This window comes from Paramormyrops kingsleyae, chromosome 3 (assembly GCF_048594095.1).
Source record: "Paramormyrops kingsleyae isolate MSU_618 chromosome 3, PKINGS_0.4, whole genome shotgun sequence".
Classification (NCBI taxonomy): domain Eukaryota; kingdom Metazoa; phylum Chordata; class Actinopteri; order Osteoglossiformes; family Mormyridae; genus Paramormyrops; species Paramormyrops kingsleyae.
Genome location: NC_132799.1, coordinates 22,410,980 through 22,424,063, shown reverse-complemented (window position 1 = coordinate 22,424,063; position 13,084 = coordinate 22,410,980). Strand labels below are relative to the sequence as shown.

Below are 13,084 nucleotides of genomic sequence, written 5' to 3'. Positions count from 1 at the left end.
AATATACAGGCTAAGCGTATCCACGTTTAAAATTCCTCAGTTATTTTCTGTTGATGCTGCTGCTGCGTCTCTCTCTATAAAATAAAATTTCACTGACAGCGTTACGTGAATTTAAAAAATCCTATTAGATCTAACTTGAATGACAAACTAATTTATTTGATTACCAAATTATAGGCTTTTATACTTTTATTTACTTTATAGACTTGATATGCTACAACCATGTAAAACTTGCTCATGTTTTGCTCTGGCCTCCGCGTGTTCGCTTAGCACACTCATGTTTCCGAGAAAGGTCTTTTTAGATTCCAAAGCGGATCTAAATCTTGATAATTGTAAAGATGAATTCTGGGAAGATTTGCACATGCCTCAGAGTCGTAGTGTGAGCGGTATCGGAGCGAAATTGGAGCGAGACAGAGCGACTGCTCCAGCCTTAATTAAAAAACCGCTCCGCGCTCTGACCAAATTTCACCCGATCCGCTACTCGCTCACGCTCCGCTCCACTCCGCTCACATGCTCTGGTAAACACTACCCAGACATGTTCTCTTGTTTATTTTGGTCACAATGGGCGTATTCACATATTTCTTTACCCAATACTAACTGTCGGATTATCATGTTATTATCATGCGAATAGCACGATTTGCAAGTGGGAAGGCAATCAGAGCTGCTTCGAGACGCAGACGCAAAAGTCAGTCACTCTTGTTCTTTCTATTTGCATCACGAAGCTGTAAAAATATATTTAGTTTCTACCTATATAGATTTGAAAAGTAGACCGTCCAAGGTTTCTGAGGGTGTTTTTTAAATTTGTATATGACAAAAACTAGCAGAGTTATTTAAACGGTTTGGTGAAATTTCTGTCAGGTCCCGCCGGCGGGACCGCTGGTCCCAGTGAGTTAAAATCCATCTGAAATAGGTCTCATTGGATTATCATTGACACTGACAAATATTACAATGTCATGCCAAGGCACAACAGTCCACTTGCATATGAACACACTGAGAAATGCGCACTGAGGCTAGAAATCTTAAGCAGGAGTTTGTATGGTAAGCAGTAACCAGGCAGAAAGAAAAGAGGATCAGAAGCCCTCACTGACTACCTGTGGGAGGATGTGTTTCAGTCTTCAAACTATTTTCTGCAGTTACAATAACTTCCATGGGGAATGGGGAAAACATACAAATATATTTCATCAAGGACCAAGATCCCAGACATTTAATGACTTCTTAGGCACAGCCATCAGTAGCGTGTCTGAGTTTTGACCTTGTCGAGAGATATACTTACCTCGGCAGTGACATTCATGTCTCTGGTGACTCTTCCTATGAAGTCAATAGATGGTTTGGAAGAGCATGGGGTGTCATGAGGTCGCTAGAATGGGGTGTGTAGTGCTCCCAATATCTCTGCAAAAGGGCAAAGGTCCAAGTCTTTAGAGTCCTGGTGCTCCCTGTCTTGCTGTATGGCTGTGAGACATGGACGCTATCCAGTAAGCTGAGGCAAAGACTGGACTCCTTCGATACTGTGGCAGATGGATGGCCATTTCCGGAGTGTGAGACTGCAGCATGTGTCTGCCTGGGGGGGGTTGCCAGCCAGGATCCCGAGGAATCTGCTATGTTTGGGTGCGGATTATATTGGCAGACTTTTGCCAGGTGTTCAGCGTTCTCTGATAATCCAGTTAGGTGGCAGGCAGTTAGGTGGACTGGTGTCTCAAATGCGTCCGCAATGAACTCTGTTCCCCTGCTTTGTGCCCTAAACTGCTGAGAATATGCTCCAGGCCCCCACACAACAGTTTGGTGAGCGTTCGGTGTCTTACAAATGCTTCAAATCTTCTTTATAGGCATTAGGATTTTATGGTTTCCTGAGAAAAGCTATTCAAGTCAAATTTTACCATAGAGTTAAAATCCATCAAGAGCCGTTTCTCATTGCGGGGACTCAGTCCAGCCCAGCCAGCTCCATTGGCAATCACAGTCGTGATTTCTTTGGCAAGGCAGCCCTCAAGTTCCACATTATTCTGGCACAAACTAGACCTTAAAACCACCAGTGGAAACATTAACTAGGCCGGAGGTTTCCAAGGAGACTGTGTAACACTAGAAATGCTCTGAAACTTGTGTGTGTTGCTCTCCAACTTTTGTGGAAGTAGCAGTGTGGTTTTCGCCCTGGTCGTGGAACAGTGGACCAGCTTTATACTCTCGGCAGGGTCCTGGGAGTTTGCCCAACCAGTCTACATTCGTTTTGTGGACTTGGAGAAGGCATTCAACCGCGTCCCTCGGGGAGTCCTGTGGGGAGTGCTCCGGAAGTATGGGGTATGGGGCTGCCTTATAAGGGCTGTTTGGTCCTTGTACAACTGGTGCCAGAGCTTGGTCCTCATTGTCGGCAGTAAGTCGGACTTGTTTTCGGTGAGTGTTGGTCTCCGCCAGGGCTGCCCTTTGTCACCGATTCTGTTAATAACTTTTATGTACAGAATTTCTAGGTGCAGCCAGGGCGTTGAGGGTGTCCGGTTTGGTGACCTCAGGATTAAGTCTCTGCTTTTTGCAGATGATGTGGTTCTGTTGGCCTCATCAGACCGTGACCTTCGGCTCTCACTGGAGCAGTTCGCAGCCGAGTGTGAAGTAGCTGGGATGAAAATCAGCACCTCCAAATCCGAGACCATGGTCCTCAGCCGGAAAAGGGTGGAGTGCTCTCTCCAGGTCAGGGATGGGATCCTTCCCCAAGTGGAGGAGTTTAAGTATCTCGGGGTCTTGTTCACGAGTGAGGGAAGGATGGAGCGGAAGATCGACAGGCGGATCGTCAGCAGTGATGCGGGCACTGCATCGGTCTGTCATGGTGAAGAAGGAGCTGAGCCAAAAGGCAAAGCTCTCGATTTACCAGTCGACCTACGTTCCTACCCTTAGCTATGGTCATGAGCTATGGGTAGTGACCGAAAGAACGAGATCGCGAGTACAAGCGGCCGAAATGAATTTTCTCCGCAGGGTGGCTCTCCCTTAGAGATAGGGTGAGGAGCTCGGTCATTCGGGAGAGACTCGGAGTAGAGCTGCTGCTCCTCTGCATTGAGAGGAGCCAGATGAGGTGGCTCGGGCATCTGGTCAGGATCCCTTCTGGATGCTTCCCTGGTGAGGTGTTCTGGGCATGTCCCACTGGGAGGAGGCCCCGGGGAAGACCCAGGACACGCTGGAGGAACTATGTCTCTCGGCTGGCCTGGGAACACCTCGGGATTCCCCCAGAAGAGCTGGATGAAGTGGCCGGGGAGAGGGAAGTCTGGGTTTCCCTGCTGAGACTGCTGCCCCCGCGACCCGACCTCGGATCCAGCAGAAGATAATGGATGGAATGGATGGATACCAGCAAGTTTGAGGTCCAGCTCTAGGAAAATGCATGGTAGTCCCTAACAGATACCTGAGAGGCACCATCACTGAGCTCTGAGCATGCATGCATGGCCTCTAATTGGGAATCCCTGGCCTCAGACCCACACTGCCTTCCAAAGACCCATGTTTGGGCCCAGCAGATCCTCAGCATGAGGATATGGTGTCTCCTCCAGGGAGTGCTGGTGACAGCCGGGACTGGCTTACATTCCCCCCAATGTGCCAACTGGCAGAGACAAAGAGGCACTCAAACAGAAGGCAAACCGCTCCTCTTCACACTTGTATGGGAGCAACAATACATCTTACGACGTGTTAGGTGACCGGTGGCAGACAAGAATCCTGAGGCATTCACCATTTTCACACTGCATCTAACCCCTGCAAGCCAGGCTGCTCTGATTGGCTAAGCTGGCACTAGAGGAAAGGCTAACAGCCATAGTGCCATTCAGTGGGGCACTTAGCCTGAATTGGTAGTCAGCTGTAAAAACGAGAGAAACTGAAAACTGATTCCAATAAAAATGTCATTTGAGCATGTTAATGTCAGTACTACTGTTGCCTCATGCAAATCGATATGTGGGTTGTTACAGCAGTTCACACTATTTCCTTCCTCACACACACACAGACACACACACGCATACACACACACACACACGCACACACTCATACACAGAGGAAATTCCACTGCACAGACTCACACATAGACAGGAAACACCATCAATGTCACATTCTGACACACAAACCTAGGAATTTCCACTACAGAAACACACACAAGATGCTGCATCACCATAATACAAAAAGAGAACCCAGTCAGAAAACTCTCCTACAAAGATACGGACTAGAGATCCTCTGTGACAGACCATCCACAGCAGAGTGACAATTTGACCTTAAACACTCCATGTCCTTCCCGTTCCTTTTCAGCCTAAAATTTGCTATAAGCATCAAAGGCAATATGACCTTGACATTGCCTGATGTCTTCATATTAGATTATATTAGATTAGATTAGACTTTATTAATCCCACAATGGGGAAATTCTTTGAGAAACAGCAGCAAAAATGAAAAAGACAGTACAAAAAAGGACAGGATCCATAGGATCAGCAAAGAATAACAATACAGATAATAAAAACAATAGAAAACAATTTCTAAAACTGTATAAATATATAAGTAAAAATGTAAGAAAAAAAAGAAACATATACACAATGCTAGGTATATGGATGAACAGCTGCTGAAATATACACTCACCTAAAGGATTATTAGGAACACCATACTAATATGGTGTTTGACCCCCTTTCGCATTCAGAACTGCCTTAATTCTACGTGGCATTGATTCAACAAGGTGCTGAAAGCATTCTTTAGAAATGTTGGCCCATATTGATAGGATAGCATCTTGCAGTTGATGGAGATTTGTGGGATGCACATCCAGGGCATGAAGCTCCCGTTCCACCACATCCCAAAGATGCTCTATTGGGTTGATCTCTGGTGACTGTGGGGGCCATTTTAGTACAGTGAACTCATTGTCATGTTCAAGAAACCAATTTGAAATGATTCCAGCTTTGTGACATGGTGCATTATCCTGCTGGAAGTAGCCATCAGAGGATGGGTACATGGTGGTCATAAAGGGATGGACATGGTCAGAAACAATGCTCAGGTAGGCCGTGGCATTTAAACGATGCCCAATTGGCACTAAGGGGCCTAAAGTGTGCCAAGAAAACATCCCCCACACCATTACACCATCACCACCAGCCTGCACAGTGGTAACAAGGCATGATGCATCCATGTTCTCGTTCTGTTTACGCCAAATTCTGACTCTACCATTTGAATGTCTCAACAGAAATTGAGACTCATCAGACCAGGCAATATTTTTCCAGTCTTCAACTGTCCAATTTTGGTGAGCTCGTGCAAATTGTAGCCTCTTTTTCCTATTTGTAGTGGAGATGAGTGGTACCCGGTGGGGTCTTCTGCTGTTGTAGCCCATCCGCCTCAAGGTTGTGCATGTTGTGGCTTCACAAATGCTTTGCTGCATACCTCGGTTGTAACGAGTGGTTATTTCAGTCAAAGTTGCTCTTCTATCAGCTTGAATCAGTCGGCCCATTCTCCTCTGACCTCTAGCATCAACAAGGCATTTTCGCCCACAGGACTGCCGCATACTGGATGTTTTTCCCTTTGCACACCATTCTTTGTAAACCCTAGAAATGGTTGTGCGTGAAAATCCCAGTAACTGAGCAGATTGTGAAATACTCAGACCAGCCCGTCTGGCACCAACAACCATGCCACGCTCAAAATTGCTTAAATCACCTTTCTTTCCCATTCTGACATTCAGTTTGGAGTTCAGGAGATTGTCTTGACCAGGACCACACCCCTAAATGCATTGAAGCAACTGCCATGTGATAGGTTGATTAGATAATTGCATTAATGAGAAATTGAACAGGTGTTCCTAATAATCCTTTAGGTGAGTGTATATATATATATATATATACAGGGATTATATATACTGATTATGTGGTCACTGCAGTGATGTGTTGTAAAGTCTAATAGCTGTGGGGAGGAATGATCGACGGAAGCGCTCCTTCTTGCACTGAGGGTGTAACAGTCTTGTGCTGATGGAGCTGCTCAGAGCCTCCACAGTGTGGTGCAGGGGGTGGGAGGGGTTATCCATAATGGATGACAGTTTTAATATCATCCTTCTGTCCGCCACCTCCTCGATGGTGTCCAGTGTGCAGCCCAGGACAGAGCCAGCTTTCTTAACAAGCTTGTTAAATCTTTTCCTGTCTCTGTCCGAGCTGCTCCCTGCCCAGCACACAACAGCGTAGAGAACTACTGAGGCCACTACTGTGTCATAAAAAGTCCGTAGGAGTTCTCTGCACACCCCGAAGGACCTCAGTCTCCTCAACAGGTGGAGGCGACTTTGGCCCTTCCTATACAGGGCAACTGTGTTTGTTGACCAGTCCAATTTATTATTGAGGTGAACACCCAGGTATTTAAAAGTGTCCACAATATCAATGTCTGAGCCCTGGATGCTCACAGGAGTATGCACTGAAGCGTTCCTTCTGAAGTCGAGCACCAGCTCCTTTGTCTTACTGGTGTTCAGTAGCAAGTGGTTTTCCTCACATCAGTTCACAAAGTCAGTGATGACCCCCCTGTATTCCTGCTCATTCTCCCCGGACACACAACCAACAATGGCGGTGTTGTCTGAGAATTTCTGCAGGTGACAGTGATGGGAGCTGTACTTAAAATCAGCTGTGTACAGGGTGAACAAAAATGGGGAGAGTACCGTCCCTTGAGGAGCCCCCGTGTTACAGACTACCACCTCTGACACACAGTCACGCAACCTGACGAATTGTGGCCTGTCAGTGAGGTAGTTGAAAATCCAAGCAGGCCACAATTCGTCAGGTTGTGTATCTGGGGGGGGGGGGGGGGGGGGGGCTGGTTGCAAAGCGAGATTTCTCAGTTAGCTGGGTAACTTACGCTAGAAGTCATGTCATGATTATCCTATAGGAACTCTCCTTACCTAAACACTTATTGGATGATCATTACTTTTACCTTAAGTCAGTGGTTCCCAAACATTCTCTGCAGGGGCCCCCTTTTCTAGATAGGAACATTATTGAGCCCCCCCATTCAAACTACACAGGTTCAGATTCAAACTTTATTTGAAATACAACTCCCTTTTCTAACTGAGTGAAACAAATGCAATTACAAAATACAAATGGTGTAGTTTCACCACTGTGGGAGAAAAAAGAGCAATCAATTAAAAATAAAAGTCCAGCATAAGTTTGAAATTATGCAAATGCAGATTTAACATTCCTGTTAATATTCATTGGCGTACACAAATTACAGTTTGTTTTACGTTTACCGCATTTTGTTTTTAATGATAATCGCAGGTTTCAGCCAACACCATAGCACAAAACAACACTAAGGCCCAATCCCAATTCTACCCCTTACCCCTACACTTACCCCTACCCCTCCGTTTGGCGCGTTCACGTGTAGGGGTAGGGGTGTCTTAATTCTCTTTTGATTGGAGGGGTAGGGGTAAGGGGAAGGGCTAGATAGCCCTCGAAACGAAGATTTTTCGGGACCTCACTTCAAACGAAGGGCTAAGAGAAATTTAAAACATGGCTGCCCACTCGAGCAAGCAGACCCATAAATGTTAAGTAATTTTTGCCATTAATAAGGATTTTTATGACATTTTTTCATTACATGTATATTACCATCTGTCACGCCCCGCTCCGTCCGTTCCCGATGTGTGCCACGCCCACCTCGTTACCTCGTGTGATTCCCTGATTGTCTGTATTGTCCGTGGATGTCCGTCTTTTGGTTAATAAAACCAAGTTTGCCTGACTTCCTGGCTGCTCTCACCTGTTTCCACGGCTCGCTTCCCTGCCGTCCGCTGACAGAATGACGGAACTCTACAAGAAAGGATCCCCCCTAGCCGAGGAGGAGTACCTCGGCTTGGTAGAAGAGGTCCTATACTGGCTGACCCAGCCCGAGATCCAGGAGGATCCCGCGGCTCGCCGGTTAGCTCACCGAAGCCGGGATATCCTGGAGGGGTTGTCTTTACCCGGCGACGCGCACCAAGCGAGCGTGGTGCGCGAAAACCTCCAGCAACTTCGGGAGGTAGCGGCTGCAGCCATGCAGAGGCAGGTGGAACATGACAGCGGGCTGGTGTACAGTTCGCCACCCGCTGATGCGACCCCGCTGCCGCCTACCGGTTCCGGAAGGAGAAAGAAGAGGCGAAGGGGAAAGGCGGAAGAAGCCGCCCCGACTCTCTTCTTGGGAGCGTGCTCCCTTCTCCCCGCCTTGGAGGACGCCTGGGTGAGAGGTGAGCCCCAAGACGCGGAGGACCTGCCTCCTTTGGAGACTGGGGATGCTTGGCCAGAGCGCTGTCCCGGGAGATGGATCAGCGCTGTCAAAGACGCCAGTCCCCGGGTCCCTAAAGCGCGGAAAGGGAGGGCGCATACGCGCTCAGCACCCCTCCTTCCTGCACCGGACCAGTTCGATCCGGACCTGCCGGCTGCGCTGCCTGCTGCCGCCGCCGATCTGCCCGCGGCTGCGCTGCCTGCTGCCGCCGCCGATCTGCCCGCGGCTGCGCTGCCTGCTGCCGCCGCCGATCTGCCCGCGGCTGCGCTGCCTGCTGCCGCCGCCGATCTGCCCGCGGCTGCGCTGCCTGCTGCTGCCGCCGCGATGCCAGCAGCACCGCCCGACCTGCCCGTCCTGCCTGTCCTCCCTGCTGCAGCTGCCGCCGCTCTGCCTGCGGCACCGCCTGCTGCAGCTTCTGCCGCTTTGCCAGCGGCACTGCCTTTCCTGCCTGCTGCAGCTTCTGCCGCTCTGCCCGCGGCACAGTCTGCTGCAGCTTCCGCCGCTTTGCCAGCGGACCCGCCTGTCCTGCCTGACCCGCTTGTCCTGCCTGCTGCAGCTGCCGCCGCTCTGCCCGCGGCACCGCCTGCTGCAGCTTCCGCCGCTTTGCCAGCGGACCCGCCTGTCCTGCCTGACCCGCTTGCCCTGCTTGTCCTGCCTGCTGCAGCTGCCGCCGCTCTGCCTGCGGCACCGCCTGCTGCAACTTCCGCCGCAATGCCAGCGGCACCACCTGACCCGCCTGTTCTGCCTGCAGTCCCTGCAGCTGCCACCACTCTGGCTGCGGCACCCGCCGCGGTGCCCCCTGCTGGCCGCGTGCTGGCGGCGCCTGCTGCGGCGCCCCCTGCTGGCCAAATGGCTGCGGCACCCGCCGAGGTGCCCCCTGCAGGCTGCGTGCTGGCGGCGCCTGCTGCAGCGCCCCCTGCTGGCTGCGTGATGGCGGCGCCCCCTGCTGGCTGCGTGATGGCGGCGCCCCCTGCTGGCCGCGTGATGGCGGCGCCCGTCCTGCCGGCACCTGAACTGCCCGTCCTGCCGGCACCTGAACTGCCCGTCCTGCCGGCACCTGAACTGCCCGTCTTGCCTGTCCTGCCGGCACCTGAGCTGCCTGTTTTGCCTGTCCTGCCGGCTCTTGAACTGCCTGTCTCGCCCGTCCTGCCGGCGCCTGAACGGCCTGAGGTGGCCACGGTTACGCCCCCTGCTGGCCGTGTGATGGCGGCGCCCGCCGTGGCGCTCCCTCCTGGTCGCGTGCTGGCGGCGCCCGCCAAGGCGCCCCCTGCTGACCGGACACCCGTGGCGCCTGCCCAAGCGGCCCCTGCTGGTCGCACGCCTGCAGCTGCCTCCGCTCTGCCTGAGGTGCACGTCGCGGTTGCGCCCCCTGTTGGCCACGTGCTGGTGGTGCCTGCTGAGGCGCCCCCTGTTGGCCACGTGCTGGTGGTGCCTGCAGCTGCAGCTGAGGTCCCGGTGCCGCCTCCGCCTGCACCCAAGCCCACTGAGGCGCCCCCTGCTGGACTCATGCCCGCGGCCCTGCCTGAGGCCGCCTCTCCCGTCATGCCCGCGGCCCTGCCTGAGGCCGCCTCTCCCGTCATGCCCGCGGCCCTGCCTGAGGCCGCCTCTCCCGTCTTGCCCGCGGCCCTGCCTGAAGCCGCCTCTCCCGTCCTGCCCGCGGCCCTGCCTGAGGCCCTGACTCCCTCGCCGTTACCCCGGCAAGGCCGACGCCCCCCAGGACCCCGCCTCTCCGTCTCCTGCTGAGGCGCCCTGCCCCCTGGCTCGCCCGTTCGGCCCCTGGCTGTGGCTCGGTGGCTGCCTGCGGGTCCTCCGGCTCGGGGTCGGCGCCGGGTCCCCCCCTGGATCCTCGGTGCCGGTCCTCGGTCCCGCCTCCGGGTCCATGTCGGCCGCCTCCGGGCCCCCCTGCTCCGGCTGGGCGTCGGACGGCGCCTTCGCCGGCTCCGGCTGCGCCTCCGCCTGCCGCGGCTTCCCCCTTCTGCCTGCCTGCACCGGTGTTCCCTCCTGCTCCCTCCGTGTCCCCTTCGTCACTCCCTCGTCCCGTTCCCTTGGCCCCTGGGTGGTCCCCTTCAGCTCCCTTCTCCCTCCCGCCTGCGGCCCCTCCGGCCGCTGCCCGTCGCCCGCCTGGGCTTCCTCGTGCTCCCCTTGTTCCTCCTCCCTTTCCGTTCGTCCCGCCTGTCTCTCCTTCTGGTCCCTTTGTTCCTCCTTTCGGCACTCCTGGCCCTTTCGTGTCGCCTGTGGGTGTTCCCCCTGTGTCTCCCTTCTTGATCTGTCTGTCCGCCTTCCCTGTCCTCTGTCAGGTCCTGTCCTTCTTTTCGTCCCTGTTCTTGTTTTGCGTCTCCGTCCTGTTCCCTGGTTTTGGTTGACGTTCTGTTTTGTCTTTCAGGTCCTGTTCCCCGGTTTCGTCCCGTCCGTCGCCTCCTCTCTGGCCCGGTGTGCGCGCCTTTGGGGGGGGGTTCTGTCACGCCCCGCTCCGTCCGTTCCCGATGTGTGCCACGCCCACCTCGTTACCTCATGTGATTCCCTGATTGTCTGTATTGTCCGTGGATGTCCGTCTTTTGGTTAATAAAACCAAGTTTGCCTGACTTCCTGGCTGCTCTCACCTGTTTCCACGGCTCGCTTCCCTGCCGTCCGCTGACACCATCAAACTTGTGTTTGTGTTTACGGTGATGTTCTGTAAAGAAACGTTTGAAAAAAAAATCGCTAAAGTTTGCTGCGGATAGCACTGATTGCACAATATTAGGAAATATATTTTTATGTCATATAACGTTACCCGGTAACTGACTGCATGTTGTAACGCGTTGTTTTGTTTTGCTTACGGCCATATGTGTACATGTAAATGAACGGTGCTTACACTATTCGTACTTATTGCAACATGACAACATTTTTGTAAATTATATTCTGTATAGGGACAGCTGAGGAAACCCGAAGGCTCATACGTTTTCGAGGTGAAAACGAACATCTGTTTTTAAAGTCCAAATACGGCGCAAAAAAACGTTGGGAGTGAGTAATCTTTACATGCTACAATGCTGACGGCGACATCTTGGAATTTGTGATAAACATCGGCGCTTGTCCTCTGACGTAACGTTAGGAGGTAGTGACAATGGATGATGACGTATAACAGTGTAGTAGTGGTGTCCCATTTCTTAGGGGAAATTTTTTAACCCTACCCCTTTCCACTTCATTTCAAGGGGCAAGGGGAAGGGGTGAGGGGTAGAAAATAGAATTGGGATTGGGCCTAAATCATACCCATTAATTGATAGTCTCCCTGCACTTCATGCAGAAAATTTTAAACCTTGTTTTTCATGATATGGTTAATTTTTTTTGTCCGGCGCTGCAAAACGTCGTCACGCGTCACCATGTCACATGATACAAAAACCTTGCAGGAGCAAGACGACTTCAGACAGATCGTACAGCACCTCGCAGCCAGCTGAACAAACTGGAACAGCCTCCGTGACGACACAACTTTGCCCTTATTTGCCACGCCTCCCTCTTCCTCAAGGAGGCGGAGCACCCGCAAGGACCAATAAGCATTCTTAGAGTCAACTATTTAAACAGCACTTAGGCATAAACCCAATGCGAAGTATTGTTGCCATGCACATACTGAGCGCTACTCTCTCTCTCCCCCACAGTTACGTTCGATTCTTCTTGCCCTCCCTGAGTCTCCCGCGCCTCCTACCAGCCCTCCTGCCCTTCCTCCCTTCCCATAGGTCCTCGTGTTATTCTCCCAGTGTGTGTCTACGTCCACGGATTGACTCAACGGCTTTTCGACCCTTGGCTTCCCATTTGACTACGACCTCGTCTCACGATTCGGCTCACGGCACCCGGCTTGGACGGCTACGGATTACGACCTCGGAGCGGCTTACGACTTCTCTCTCTGTCTTGCCTAATAAACGTGGTTGCCTGGAATTCCCTGTCCGTGTAGTTTGTGGCAGAACATTATTGGCTGAAGAACTTGTCGTTTGTATGATGTTTGTTTCCCAGGAAGTTCCGATGTGTTATCTGCTAGCCTATTTCTCCTGAATATCACGTAAAGCAGTGAGAACTGGTTTTCAGTTAAACCCTGTAAAATAAAGTTAATAAATTATATAAATCCTCTAATAGTACACGTAAGTTAGTGGTTCGTTTATTGTTTTGTTACTGTAATGTTGCGCTGCTTTATTTGTTTAATCGTCTGGTCTGTGAAGAATTTATTTTAGGGTGGCACATGCCCCTGAGGCTATTCCATTGGTGCGCCTCCCCCGCAATACCCAATACCGTCCCCCAGTTTTGGAACCACTGCCTTAAGTTAACCTAGCTAACAGTGAAATCTTGTTTTGTGGAACATCACTCAGGGGGCACTAGGAAACCATTAGCATGTTTGTGTATTGAGGTTCTGAAACTAGCAAAGTATGAATGCAAGAATGACTCACACTAACTAGCAGAGTGACTTACCTGAGTTGGGCATAGACAGTCATTGTTGCGAGTCATCAGAATAGACATCAGCTGAACAAAGTATACTTCTGAAGTCAGACCTTGTCACCAGCTGGGCATGTAGTGAATCTTATAAGGGATGGTGTTCACACTTCAATAGACTTTAATGTCCTAGACACTGGAGCAGATTAACTGGAAAACTAAAGTGATTACTGTATATTATGCAAGCTACAAAATGACTTTTCTTATATTCCCTACAGTAAGGGGATCCCAACTGTTTCATGTCCACTGACCGGTTTACACTGTACATAAATTTTGTGGACTTTAAAATGGCTGGGTGGGGGGCACTGGGGGGTTAGAAACCCCTAAACATGTAGTCAAGACCGCCTAAACCAAGACCAAAACACTACCAAGACCAGAGGGTATCGAGACCAAGACAAGACCAAGACAAAGTCGAGACGAGACCAAGACCGAGACTCCCTTAACT

General features: G+C 51.5%; 1 protein-coding gene across 7 annotated transcripts in view; it reads right to left on the bottom strand.

Annotated features, from left to right (window-relative positions):
• The window catches only part of LOC111860956 (SLIT-ROBO Rho GTPase-activating protein 1), a 145,888-nt gene that overhangs the window by 93,756 nt on the left and 39,048 nt on the right, over positions 1-13,084 (bottom strand). Inside the window, exon 1 of one of the 7 annotated variants that reach the window (XM_072709864.1) lies at positions 4,576-4,597. The exons of the other annotated variants lie outside the window; for them this stretch is intronic. The gene's annotated coding sequence lies outside the window, so the exon portion shown is untranslated. Of the gene's footprint in view, positions 1-4,575; positions 4,598-13,084 lie in introns of those variants that run through there. 7 annotated transcript variants of the gene reach the window in all.